The following is a 13620-nucleotide window of genomic DNA, read 5'->3' as shown; positions in this document are numbered from 1 at the left end:
CAAACTATCCTGGGTCTACCCATGACAGTTTCATATACAGAATGTCCGCCCTGAGCCGGGAGCTGGAATCTGGGAAGCATTGCGACACATGGCTCATTGGTGAGTACAAATGTCTGTGCACATGCATGCATGTCACACACAGACAAATACACAAACCCAACTAATGAATACCATCCTCACCTCCCCAGGGGACAGTGCCTACCCTCTGAGCAACCACATGATGATGCCAATAAGGAACCCCACCACACCACCACAGGTAAGATACAACGCTGCCCATATTGCAACCAGGGGCATAGTGGAGCGCACATTCGGAGTGCTCAAGTCACGCTTCCGCTCCATTGAATGATCTGGCGGGCAGCTACTATATGCACCCCCAAGAGTGTGCAGGATCATTGTGGCAGCATGTGTCCTGCACAATGTTGCAACACGGCAGGGCGTACCGGTGGACATGGTGGTGCCCCCACATCCCCAACCACAGGCACATGCGTTGCCCATGGGAAGGGAAAGGGCATGTGGCGAGGCAGCCCAGACCCATCTTTAGCCACATTTTTCACCTAATCTTCCACCCCTGCAGAGTGCACACAGGCCTGGCACATACCAGGTGACAATCGATGATGACAAAGAGACAGTCAACTGTCACAACCTTACCACCCTCAGAATGTTGCCACGGAAGTGCTACATTGTGTGCATCCCTAGCTACTTAAACATAACCAATCCTGTTTGACCAAAAGGAACACATGTAAGGTGTATATCAACCACCTCCCTGCAACACAGGCCATGACAATCACGGGTATGTCACCCAAACCCTCCCAACCCACATCACCCTTGTCCGCCACACCACGACATGGCATGCAACAGCAAAAGAGCAAACCAAAAGCACAACACATGACCAATTAGATATGAAGTGACACGTGATAAATGGAAAGAGGCCTGACACAATCACACCTGACATGGAATCAGGTGAAATGACTGACTAACAACCTCCCACAAATACAAAGTCATACACAAATGAATACCTCCAGCGGTACCATCAACAAAAGACAGAATGCCTGTTGGCATGCACTTTGACCAAGCCAATTCCGCAAATCCCTAACCTGTGTGCTGTGTGTGTCTCCTGCAACACACTGATCAGCACACAGCACAGTGAGCACCCATTGTGTTGGGGATACACCTTGAACATCATATAAAAAGGACAAGCAACAAATATAACCAATTGACGCATGTACACAATCCCCAAATGGTAAGTGATCATGCGCTGCAGGGAAACAGCATGCCAGAGAAGGCAATCTGTGTGCACGTGAGGGCATAGAAGGGTGGTTGTATGTGTGGTGGAGTATTGTGTAAGTGTGTGTGTCAGTAGGGACATGCACTCACTACATGCTAGTGAAATCAAGTGACCCTCAGTGTCCTGTACACATCACATGTGAACATTGACCATGTGTACATCCCAGTATGTCAAATCACAACAATCCCTTGACACCTGAAAAGTAAACACAACACAGGAACAGCCATTGACCAGCAGAACACATCATGTACATAGTACCCCCAATGACAATGTCAGAGAGTGCCCAAACACTGTAGCCCAAGGGTACTGTCTGACAACAAAAGGCCCTCCCTCATTTTCTCATCACCATGACCTTCAGAAGAACTGTATCTGGGGTCCGTTGGCTTCTTCCTTCTAGTCTACCTGGCTTCAGGATCCCCCTACCCCTTGGTTTCCTTGTTCTACCTTTCATGTGAATAGGGTCCAGCCCCCTCAGAGGCCACCTTCACTGGTAAAAATACCAAATCGCAGAGAACTCCAAGGAGCCAAACCACCTAACCTGGGAAAAAAGCCTGTAGCCACAAAAAAACCCTGGAAGAGTCTCCAGTAGATGACTTGAAGTCGCTGAATATGGCCAAGCACATGTCCAAGCAGAATGATAGAATAACTACCAAGGTAGCACTGTTGAACCATGGTTCAACAGGATGGGGAGAAATTTCAGTACACAACAATCAATGAGGATGCAACAACAGATGTGTAGTGTCACAGCTCTGGTCTCCAGGTGCAGGAGTGGCATGAACCAACCACCCCCGCTGCGGTCTGGGTGCCTTCAAGGTAAAACTTACACAGGCCTCCGAGACCCCAAGTGGGAAAGAGGGTTAGGGATCCTTTGGTTGGATAGGCATCGGTATTTAGGATAACCGGAAAGAAGGTCAGGAGAGGGGAGGTGGATGGGCAAATGAAAGTAGTGAAAATACAAAATACAACTATTGACAATTACACATACTCAATCAGAGAAACCATGTACTTCATGCACATGTACAAAATGGCTGAAAGGCGAGCCAAAGAGAGACTTATGCCTGCACACTCTCAGGTCCGGTAACATGAGCAGTTCATTGCTGCAAAGAGAGCATGAGTTACTATTCTGTGTGTGGTTTTCCCAAACACACATAACACCATTCATGCCTCGAACTTTGTGACTCCTCCCCAAACAAGCACTCTTGTCTGCTGCTTTGTTCATATATTTTTGCTTGTCCCTGTGATGGCTCATACACTGTCAATGAGGTAAGGCAGCCGCACGTGGCACCGTGGTAAATGGAAGACCACGTGTTAAGAAACAGACATGAGAGAATGGGCCTTGGGTGAGCTGCTAGATGCGTGTGGCGAGGTGCGACTTCAGTACAAGTCATGTTCTGCCAGCCGCGGATTCCTATAGGTAGCGCACGTGGCAATTTTCATATGCTAATGATATGCACTGCATTCGAGTTTGTGTGTTGTTGGGTGCCCCCCCCCCTTGCGCTGTATCAGTTTGTGGCTAGGAATGCTACTGCGCTTCTATGGAGCAGGGTGGACTCCAGGATATGGGCGACGCCCCCTCTGTGTGCCCCTGACAACTTGGAAAGCTTCTTGGCATTTGCTCCTCAGCGCGGCTTAGCTGTACTGTGCGCATCTTCCCCAACACCTGGCTAAGTTCCCCAGCACTGGTGCTACTTAGCTTGCATGTGTGATGGGCCTAGAGGAAGGTCGACTGGGGCCTGGCCCCTCATGCTGCTCACCTTGCTCGGAGCTCCTGGAAACACATCTGCTTCTGTCGGACGTCTGAGCACAAGCCCTGTGCTTCAGCTTGCGCGCACATGTGCACGTGTGCCCCACACAACGTGGCAAGGGTTTTGTAGTTATTGGCACGGTGTCCACTGGGAAAGGTAGTTTGGAGGTTCATTTTCCTGCATAAAGGGCATAAAAGCCTTTAATAAGGCAGGAAAGTGTTCTGTGTGTGTGTCTTCATGCTGCTTGTTACTGGGCCATGTCTGAGACCTACATCTGACCTCCTCCCACACAACCCCAGGTTCTGTACCCTACAGGTAGAGCTGGAACTTGAGTAGAAAATAACCAAGGAGGCTGGCACAAATGGATGGTTGACCTGAAACACAATCAATCCTTGATAGCATGAAGAAAGAAAGGCAGAGACAGCAGAAGTCTGGAAAGGCACAGAGAATGCGAGATATCCGGAAACAGCCGCCAGGCAGCATCAAAGTCATAGAGGGAAGAAAGACACAACATGCCATTGAATCAGAACGGAGTGTAGTAGTAGTACAGGCAGACATCTCAGGTGAGGACTGTACCGTGAGTTGTGCCTCTTGGGTCACATTCCTAATGCATCCTCCTTTGCCACAATCCCCAGGGGCTGTACTCAACACATACCAACTTCACATTGTCACCACCCGGCCCCCTCCCACCATCAGTGTGACTTTGGCAGCTAAGGCAGCTAAAGGGTGCAGGCTACCGTCTACAGCATGAAGTGCATCAAGCACATATACAGGCAAGAAATGAACATAATCAACATCAATAAATGGACAGTTCAATAATGTGCTCACCAAAATTGATTGTAGACATGCCGTGGAGAAAACATCCATAATCCCCACTAGGGGTGCTAACCCAAGAAGTACAGCAGCAGACAGGCCACAGATATGACGAAAGTCCAATGCCCTTGTGTGGTTGTCACACCGAACCATCCTTGCGAACCCATGTATAAGGGAAGCAGGAGTGTCATATGTGAGTCAGGACGCCAAGCCGCAAACACATACACGAAACAAGCTTGAATGTGCCCAGCTGGAACAGACAGTGGATGCTTTCAAAAGCCACAAAGCACCACACCATCACATGAATGCACAATAGACAAAGAATTGTAAATTATATTAACTAATTAAACTAACTATAAAAAAAATGGCCACATACAACCCAGGGGGGGGGCACCCAGGAGGAGGGGAGGTACAGGGTTCACCTCAACACCCAAATGCAATGATGTTGAGATCAACAAAAAAAACCTCCATGGGCTCAACGCCTGGACGGTCCGACCTGTGTGGGAGATAAGTCGTCGTCCGAGTCACCCTCTGGATGGAAAGCAGAAGTTGGATGTGGCAAAGTACCCTGATCACGCCTATGTGCAGCTTGTCCCTCATCGGCAGCAAGTCTGCGGGACTGGTAAGCCTGGTCCTGTGCGGCGATGACACATAGGTCAGCATGCAGCACCTCACGTGATACGCGTGCTTCCTCTTGCAAGGTATCACGTGTAACAAGGAGTTCTTCCTGCATGTCCTGGCATGACATCTGGAGCACCTCCCGGCAAGCGCGTAGCTCAGCCGAGATGGTATTCTCGTGCTACTCCAACCTCTCCTGTGTCCGCTGCCTCTGGGACATGTTGAGCACACTCAGAATAGATCTAAGGGATTTATGGTCATCCCTCAGGGCCTACATGTGTGCCTCTGCGTGAGCAGCAAGTGCTTGATGCAGAGACACCATTTCAGCCTGGCGTGCCCTGTCTGAGGCCACCATGCCCAGCCTGAGCAAGCGGGCCGTGGACTGTGCTGCCCGCTGCTGGAGATCAACCCGCCTAGGGGGAGCACGGATTGGGCCACACGTTCCATGCTCTGAGCAATCTTATCAATTGCTGCCCCCTGTTGTTTGGAATTGGCAACCATGGCTTGCCCCCACTCAGTATACCCTGGTGGCGCACGGCCACCGTGTTGTTGGGCTTGACACCCGCGGGGCCCAAGGAGGCGCGGTCCTCATTGGGTTGGCACCTCCTGCGGCTGCAGGACTACATCCCTTCGTTGACTCGATGCCCCAGGCACATTAGCAACTGGTGTGGAGTATGACTATGCGTCCCAATCCACCACAGGCAGAAGTTACAACACTGTCTAGCCCCTCAGTGCAGGTGTCATGGACATAGGATCGTCCACATCAGAATCACTCACCGTCGACGAATGGACATGACACGCATCCAACTCAATATTGTTGTCAGAGTGATCATCCCAGGTTTGTCATCACCATCCTCTGGCTCCATTGCGTCATCATCTGTAATGTTGAAAAAACAAACATGAGTACACATATCAGATGCACATAACGCACACACATATAGACATCACATCGACAGCCAACACATGAAGCAGACATGTCACACACAAATGAAATTCCGGCATGCATTCAGTGGCATCGATATTCAAACACATCCCAAAATCAGAAATGGATGTGTGTAAATAGTGAAGCTTACACATGTACTGAATGTAGTATATCACCTCCATCACACGCCACCTCTGTCAGGCACATGTCACACGCAGAAATGACAGATGGCAACAAAGAGATGGCACATCGCATAAGCATTTCTGAACTACCAACTGGCCACAGCTGCAAGTGAATCCAAACACACCATTACTCACATAATATGCATGTACACATGCATCACTAAATCACCATCATCAATATTGCTTCATCCATCTGCAGCTCGGCCATGAAGCCTCCAAAACACCCCTCAGGGCCTGATTGTCCACATTGTGCTATGAATGTGCCCTAAACCATTATTCAGTGTGTCAAATCATCATGGCCAGGAACCACCAGATTAGCTGAGTGGGCCCGGGCGTACATATACTGCACAACAGTGCGCCTTCAGGATTGTGCCAGTTGAACATAATGGGCGCCAAGCTGAAATCTCACCAGCATTAACGTCAATCAACTACATATTAGTCAGTCAACAAAAAAAGCTACAGAAGACACGTGTAAATGAACACTTTCACACACACATAAGTGAGTAGCTGCAATGTTGCACTACACAACGTTGAAGCTGCTTGCATATGTACTTGTGAAAGTGTTCAAAAACACCTGTTTCCCTATACACCCGTATTGCGAACATGAACAGCAACCAATATATCAAAGCAAGCAGCTACAACGCTGCTTGCTTTGATGTATGTGAAAGTGTACACATACACACGTGCAAGCAGCTGCACAGTCATTACAACCCAATTGTCAGGCTACAGTCAATCTGCGGCCTATACCGGTTAGTATAGGCCGCAGATTGACCTATCAACTTTACTAAACACCCGCTAGGTTGTTTCAATACTGAGTACATGTGCCACAGGATGCACCTGTGCCTATGCCTTTCATGACAGTGAAGGGATGACAATCTGACCATACATGCCATGTCACTTTGAAATTGCATCAGTGAGTAGGCATGTAGAATGGTGTAACATAGCTCAGTAGTGGGTTGGTGCAGTGCAGAGCATGTGCACGTTACCGACTATCTACATCAACAAGTACATTATGATGTCTAACAATGAACAAGAAGGCAGTGTACGTGCAAGATCAGGCATCACATGCAATGTGCATGCAATGAGTTGAATCAATACAGGCTAACCCCCCCCCCCCCTTAGTGAAAATGCAGGGAGGCATTGCATGGCAGTGAAAGGTTGACCAGATTACTGTGTATTGGCAGACAGTGTTGAGTAGCGTCAATTGCATCATCTGAGTCAACTGACAACACAGCCGTTGAGAAAGGGACAGTGAGCAGGACACATGATGAACCCTCTGTAGTACACCCATTTGTGCAGAAAGCACTACACCAGTTTGACAGAGTCAGGGGGCCTGAGACAGGGGGAGGCCTGTGCCCCCAGACTTTGACACCCTAAACATGTGCGTGCTGTCGGACTGAGCCACAGTGAGCATGTAATGGATGATGAAATGCCATTAAATGTATGTCATCCTGGACACGTACTACAATGATCATCCTGCAAAGCACACATAGGGGCATGCATGTAATGCACATGGAGCATGAATTGGCACTCATGTCCCCGCGGAGCATCTGCCATCTGAACAGTCTGAGTGAGACACCCTGCTTCAAGGACATAGGATGTACCCCACAGTATGTGTCTGGCAGGTTGGCAGGGGGAAGTGTGCATGTACACAGGAGCCTTGAACAGGCATTGCAGTAGTTCAACATATTACCAACCAGTGCAATTGTGTAATAGTGGTGCAGGGGATGGAGGGGCAGGGGGGCATGCCTACGTGGAGTACCAGCATGCACGCAGAAGACACATGCATGTCAGTCATGTGATGACATAGCCCGAGTGCTGAGTGGAAAGACACCCCAGGCTACATCCAGAAGGGCCAGTGAGCTGGAACATGGACCATAGGGGCCGCTGGGTGACTAGCATGTGAGTAGGGTGCAAGTGTGTTGGTGAGGACAGTCCATGTCTGCACTACATGTCCAGCATGCTGCACAGCAGGCACACATTAGTGAAGCATTGCATGACTCGCACATGAGAACCATCTACACATAGCATGTATTGGTAGTCAAGCACAAAACATTGCACAAGCAAACCACACATGGCCTGGACAAACACACAGAAACACTCACTGGACGGGGCATCAAAATCCAGCATCTCTCCCACTCCTTCGACCAATATTGCTGGTATGAACTATGCAGCCATCATCTCATGTGGAGTGAGTTTTTCCTCCTGAGGTGGTGGCCCACCGCCAGTCACCCCAGTCATGGCATAATCGGAGGCATGCTTTAGCTTAGCACAGCATTGGAGGTCATCCCAATGCTTTTTGCACTCCTGAGCTGTGGCACCTCATGTCTGAATGCACTAACACTCTCTGTAACATGCTTCCAGTGGTCCCAATGCTGGGCAGCCATAGTGTGACAATTTGGGCCCACTAGCATATCAAGTTCGTGTTCCGACACGTAGCCCACAAGGAAGTCTAGTTCCTGCTTGCCAAAAGGCTTCTTCCTTGACGTGCCATAGGCCGGAGCTGTGTGTGGGGTCCCAGCCTCTTGTGCAGGTGCAACCTTCCTCCTCTTGGGCAGTGATCCAGACCCTGACTGGCAAATGCTGCCCTGATTAGTAGGGGCAGTGGTGCTGGGGAATTGAACCGAGGGAGTGGCAGGTGGAACTGGGATGAAAGCCCTGACTTGCATCAGTGGCTGCTGGGTACCGTTGACTGGACCCTGTGCAGAAACATCCTCTGTGCCAAAGTCATTGACCAGGACTGTTCTGGATGGTAGACTCACAGCCGGGTTGGTGTCGGCTGCATCTGCCCATGCACTTGCCCGGCTACTTGGGGAAGCAGATGGCACTACTACCCCAGGGACATGTGCCTCGGTCAGGGCAGCCCTGCGTGCACTTACCACGTGCCTCCTGACCTCCTGGAAATCATCCTGGGACTCTTTAGGTGCCAACGCAGAATGCGCTGGCCAACCCTGAGCCTGGGTGGTGGTATCCACAGCTGAACCTGCAGCTACCACTACACTTGGGCCTGTGGCTGTCGATGAAATGGACTGCCGGGTCACCAACACATTTGTGAACATACTGCCGAAGTGGCGCATCCCTGCCTCTTCCCCCGCTGCAGCCACCCTGCACACCCTGGAGTCCCACTACTCCATGGTCACCCCGGCCACATCCCTGACCACGCCCGCCATGTGGAGGAATGCACAGCTGAGGCGCCCCTCACCTTTTGTGGCCTCCCAACCATGGCACAGATGTAGTGGTGCCGGCACAGATGTAGTAGTAGTGCCAATGGGAGGTATACCAGACAATTGTCCTGGGCAATTGGGGTGAAGGGGGTGGGGTACTAGATGTTAACAGCACCCCTATGTGCCTGCAAGGCTGTATGTGAACCCGGTGATGAAGTGACAGGTCACACAATGTTCAGGCACCCCAAAACTGCAGTAAAACTGTGCACACAACCCCTGGTAGCCCACGTGTTTGGAATTAACCTCCTGCAGTACGTGGTGGCACCCAGGAACACGAAAAACACATACGTGTGGGGCACGCAGGCTACTATGACCTCGAAAATGGGTACGGGATACACAGGGGGACCCGCAGTGGGAAAAATAGCGTGTGCGACTCAGCGTGGTAATGAAAAACACACATAGCCAATACCTCCACCAAAAGAAGAGATACGTCCTTGCTCAGCTGTGAAGTAGTGATGGCTCGTGAAACAACCAGAAGTAGCAACACACGTGTCTGTCTCCATGAAAAGCACATACAGTGAACCTCTGGCCTGCTCACCTATAACCCGTGCCGAGAGAAACGCCCGTGTGTCTGATCACTTACGCACTTAGACCCTTTCCTCCAATTACATGCATTAACACGCGGACGTGCAGTTTTTTCACGTGCTGATTTACTATGCACCCTTGGGAAGGAAACACCCGCACGTGTTACATCACATACGTGCTTACGCGCTAAGGGCCTTTCCTCGAATTACACGCTGATGTCCTGTTTTTTCACGTGCCAAATCACTCCATATTAAGCTGGCCATGCGACAACACACGGAAGACCACGCTCCTGCCCAGAAGGCCATTTTCCTGCCCCCCAGAACCCCTAGCCGACTCCCACGAGCCATCTGCTGCTGCCTGCCTGCCTGCCTTCTGGCCAAGTGCCCTGCTATTTGGTGCCTGCATGTCAGCCATCTGCAGGGGTCCAGCTGCTTTGACCAATCCTGCTGGAACAGAAGACTCCTGACTGCAGTTCCATCGCTCCACAGCCCAGCACCAGGACCCAGTTGCCCACCCACACCTGCCTCAGGGGTTGCCATGTTGGGGGAAACACCATCAGAGACCACTGGCAACCCCCAGCCAGAGAGGCAGAGGGCTGCCAGCTTCACAGCAGGAGAGGTTGGCACCCTGGTGGAGCAAGTCTTGGTGCATTAAGATTCCCTCTTCGGAAGAACACGCGCTGACAAGGATGGATGGAGAAGGATCTGGAAGGACATCCTGGTTGCCATCAACGCGAGGGGGTGTCAACCCGTGACCTACCACACGTCTGTAGGCGCTGAGAGAACTTCAGGTCCAGGACCCTCAGGAAGGCCTCGCACCTCTTGGATGCAGCAGATGCAGAGGGGTGCCGGGTCCACCTTACCGACGACCAGATGATGGTCCTGGAACGCATACACCCAGTGCTTCACCTCCAGGTCCTTGTGAGGCAGACACGTCCGGAGTCGAGCGGTAAGTTCCATGTGTACTGAATCGACGCAGTGAATATTGAAGTGTGGCAGGAGTGTGCATCTTGGACATATGTCAGGAAAGGCCCATGTATGGATGTGTATGTGCAGGTACATGAGACTGCCGCATGTGAGTCCAGTCATGTGTGATGCACATCAATGGTGTATGTGTTCCAAAGCATTATGCACAAATGCATGGGTAGACACACACATGTTAGCATTTCTGTGTGTGTACTATGCCATGGCTGGGGTGTGACACATGGATACTGGTTCCACCTTCATGTACGTGCATGGTGAACATGTGCGTGTGTGTGTGTTTGACATGTGTGCGACTGTGATACGCCCTGGATGCATGTGACAAAGACATGTAGGCAGCCGATTGGCATATGTCACATATTTGCCGGTGATTGCACTGTGACAGGTGGAGGTGATGTACAGATGCATGTCTGTCTGGTGGCGTGTGTGCATGTGTTTGGCACTCTTCAAGTTGCTTGTGCTCAGGTCAACCTTCAGATGTTCATGCTGTTGTGTTTGTATGGATGCTGTTGCCTGTTGCAACATTCCTGTTAATTTGGGCATGTGTGTGGGTTCAAATGATATGTGTGTTGGGGAGTGTGATGCCATCTGAGAAGTTTGACACTGCCACTCATGTGCAACTGTCATGCGTGTAGACGACCATTGTACAGTGCCCTGATGCCTGTGCTCTGTCTCTCCCTGTCTGCATCATCTACTGATGAAGAGGGCGGAGACGGTGCTGTGGAGCACAGCGGCAGGGATCCCAACCCCAGCCGGAGATGCAAGGCCCAGCCCCCCTCCCAGGTAGTCATCTCTTCGGGGAGTGAGGAGTCTGGTGCCGCGTCCATGGCCATAGCTGCCGAAGCAAGGTCCAAGAGGAAGCATTTGTAGGTTGACTCCTCAGCAGCAGTAGGGGCAGCTGAGCCCCCACAGGGGCCTATGGAGGAAGATGGCACGGAGTCATCCAGGTTGGTGGGGGGTTTGGATGAAGAGGAGGCTGCGGAAGGCCCACGCATGGGGCCTGGAGTAGGGATTCCACTTGTGCTAGTGGTGCAGTCCAGGGGCAGGGACAAGAGGCAGCACAGGCTGCCACGGAGGTTCCTGTGTGTAATCCTGTCCCTGATCCTGTGACTGCATCATCTGGCACCAGCTGGGATGCCTCTGCCCAGAGCCGTTTTCAGGGAGGGGATGAGCATTCAACTGGCCTTCCTCTCCCTGCGGACGTTGCTATCCGTGACCGTATTGAGCCTGTCCTAGCTGGGGTGGCATTGCACCAACGTGGTAATCGGGATACCGTTCAGGGTTCTCGTCTGGACAATGCACATCATTTTGGATCCCTCTTTGGCTGTGTCGACCTACTAGGACAGGTCGTCAGCACTGGGTTAATCCGTGTGCTGGAACTTCTTGCGACCCCCTCCTCAAATGAAACCCCTATGCGCCAGTCGTCCTCCATGCTATCTTCCCACCCAAGTATCACATGGGCCCCCTGTGGAGCTGCCCCTGAGCCAGCGGCCAGGCTGGTGGCGGACACATCCCTGTCACAGGTCCAGCAGGGGTGGCCACCCCACCAACTGGACCCCAGCAGATGGAGGATATACAGGCATCATCAAGCAGGGCACATGCACAGCAGCCCCAGAGGATTCCATCAGCCTGCAGGCCATTGTGGTGCCAGAGGCATTTGCATGGGAGGCAGCAGCACCCTCAGTATGGGAGTGTTTTCCCTGTGGCAGCAGTTGGGCCAGCAGATAGATGCAGAGCGGCGGTGGGCAGAGGAGGCACGGCTCACAATGGTCAGGGCGGAGAACTCAATGTGCCGGGCATTGAGGCGGGCTGAGGGCCTTGAGGCAACTCGCAGGGAGTTGGAGGAGGCCATGGCTGCATCCCTGTGAGACCTCGAGGCCAGGGAAGAGGCCCGCCTCCGGAACATCGACTTGGAGTTCTATGATGCCCTGGCCCAGAACATCAAAGAGTGAGCCGTTGGACTAGCCTCCCGCCTTTGTACATAGTTATTTAGGCTTAGGTTTCCTTTGTTTTTTTTTTTGGAGATCATAGACTTTGCTCCACTTTATGTATATCGTTTTTTATTTATAGGATTTTTGGTAGGTTTCCTTTTGTTATTTCAAATTCCCATGGATCAATGGTTTTTATTTTTATTTTTTTATTTCCTTTATATGGACATTGGTGATGGACCACTTTTCAGTTTTCATGTCCTGGATTTTATTATTTTAATTTGATTTTCCTTTTTTTTTGGTATTGCTTTAATTATTTCTAAATTTTCAAGTTTGATTTTCATTATGTTATTTCATTATATTTTTTAATACATTTCATATATCTTCATTATTGGTGTTTTGTACTCTCATTGGTTTTGTGCATGTCTCTATGAGCACTGCCTCAGTCATGTGTTGCCACTGTGTGGCTCAGTTGTACATTTATGGATGGCCATGCTGGTTCTTTTAAGACTCTCATGGCATGGTTATTTGGGAGTGGGTGCAGTGGATGGTTGCGTGCTTGTACTGGGGGGCAGAGGGGATTTGGGTTAGCATTAGGGCATGGGTCTGTTTTGTTATGACATGGTGTTTGGTGGGCCATGAGTCGGGGCCTGCTGGCAGGTGCCCGTCAATGGTGGGTGGGAGGGTTGTAGGTGACTGTCAATGGTGGGTGGGTGGCTGACAGGTGCCCGTCAATGGTGGGTGGGTGTGTGGGGTGGGTGACATGAGTCTATGCCTGATGGCAGGTTCCCATCAATCGAGTTGGGGGACATGAGTCGTGGCCTGCTGGTAGGTAAACCGTCAATGGGGGGTGTATGGTTCTGTGGGGGGACATGCGTCAGGGCCTACAGGCAGGTGCCCGTAAATGTTCGGTGGGTTGGTTGGTATTGGGGGACAGGAGTCGGGGCCAACTGGCAGGTGCCCATCAATGGGGGAGTGGGAGTGGGGGACATGAGTCAGGACCTGCTGGCAGGTGCCCGTCAATGTGGGTGGGTATACATGAGTCGTGGCCTGCTGGCAGGTGCCTGTCAATGGATGGGTGGGTGGGTGTAGTGGGGGACATGAGTTGGGGCCTGCTGGCAGGTGCCCATCAATGGGGGGTGTGTGGGTGAGGTGGGGTACATGAGTCGGGCCTCCCAAGCGCATGGTGACATGTGGCCTGCCTGTGGGGCATGACCAGGGGTGATGGGCTGCCTGCGGAGCATGCCCAGGGGTGAAGGGATGCCTGTGGGGCATGCCCAGGGTGAATGGGCTGCCTGCGGGGCATGCCCAGGGGTGATGGGCACATGCCATCAGGCCCCGACTCATGTCCACCTACCCACCCCCCATTGACGGGCACCCAGGGTGGAAGGGCTGCCT

The sequence above is a fragment of the Ambystoma mexicanum genome, chromosome 12 (genome assembly GCF_040938575.1).
Source record: "Ambystoma mexicanum isolate Mex_15411 chromosome 12, UKY_AmexF1_1, whole genome shotgun sequence".
NCBI lineage: Eukaryota > Metazoa > Chordata > Amphibia > Caudata > Ambystomatidae > Ambystoma > Ambystoma mexicanum.
The sequence above is the reverse complement of the archived record's forward strand: the minus strand, read 5'-3'. Positions refer to the sequence as shown.